The sequence below is a fragment of the Cricetulus griseus genome, chromosome 3 (genome assembly GCF_003668045.3).
Source record: "Cricetulus griseus strain 17A/GY chromosome 3, alternate assembly CriGri-PICRH-1.0, whole genome shotgun sequence".
NCBI lineage: Eukaryota > Metazoa > Chordata > Mammalia > Rodentia > Cricetidae > Cricetulus > Cricetulus griseus.
In genome coordinates, this window is record NC_048596.1 from 51,853,620 (window position 1) to 51,854,878 (window position 1,259).

The following is a 1,259-nucleotide window of genomic DNA, read 5'->3' on the forward strand; positions in this document are numbered from 1 at the left end:
AGTTTTGGATTTGATCTGGTTTCTCATTGTTGCTGGCAGTTTGTTTTGTTGTTGATGATAGTTCTGGTGGTAGTGGATTTTATTTACTTACTTTTGAGATGGAGGGTCTTGCTGTATTGACCAGCCTAGCCTCCAACCCTGCATGCCACCTCCCCAGTGGTATGTTCACAAGTGTGTGTGTGTGTCTGTGTGTGTGTGTGTGTGTGTGTGTGTGTGTGTGTGTGTGTGTGTGTGTGTGTGTGTAACCATGCCCAGCTCCACAGCTCTCTTGGACAGGATGACTGTAACAAATTGGCTGAGCTAGGGGAATGTGTGACCAGTTTCCATGCATAACCTAACATCTAGACTGGCCCAGCATGCTAAGGGGTGAGGGCTGGATCCACTCCACTGGCACCCTGCCTGGCCCTTCCAGGGTCTCATCAGAGGCTCATGGCCTCAGGAGGGAACACTGCCTACTCCTCCAGCCTCTCCCAGGTTTGGGAGTGAAGATGCAGCCTGCAGGAACAGAAGCCTCCACTACACTTACGAAGCATCTTCTCTCTCCTTTCTTTGTACCCTAACTAACCTCACAGAGACTCCCCAGATATCAAGCTCAGATCAGAAAGCAGTCAGGCCTAGCTTGGTGGTGCACGCCTTTAATCCCAGTGCCTGAGAGGCAGAGACATGAGGATCTCTTTGAGTTGGAGACCAGCCTGGTCTACATAGTAGATTCCAGGCCAGCCAGGACTACATAGACACTCTGTCTCAAAAGAACAAAACAACAACAACAACAAAGCAGTCAGTTAAGGGACTCAGGACTCAGGACTGCAAGGTACATTCCTATCACAGGATTTAAGTTTCAGTATCAGTTTGAGATCTCACTTCCAAGAATCCATCCAAAGTTGAGCAAGCAGGGAGAGATCAGGGTTGAACTTTGGTGCCGGCCTCCTCCCCCATGCCCCCCCCCCCCCCCCCCCGCACAGGAAGCTACCCAGGGCTCTAGCCACAGCCCTGCACTTTTAGTTTGGGTTTGGGTTTTGTTTTTTTTTTTTAACTTTTTCCCTTTACTTTTTATCTTATGTGTATAGGTGTTTTGACTAAACATATGTCTATGCATCACATGGGTACAGTGCCCTCAGATGCCAGAAAAGGGTGTCAGATCTCTCAGGACTGGAGTTACAGACAGTTGTGAGCTACCATGTGGGTGCTGGGAATTGAATCCACATCCTCTGGAAAAGCATCTGGTGCTCTTAACCACTGAGCCATGTCTTCAGCCCTGT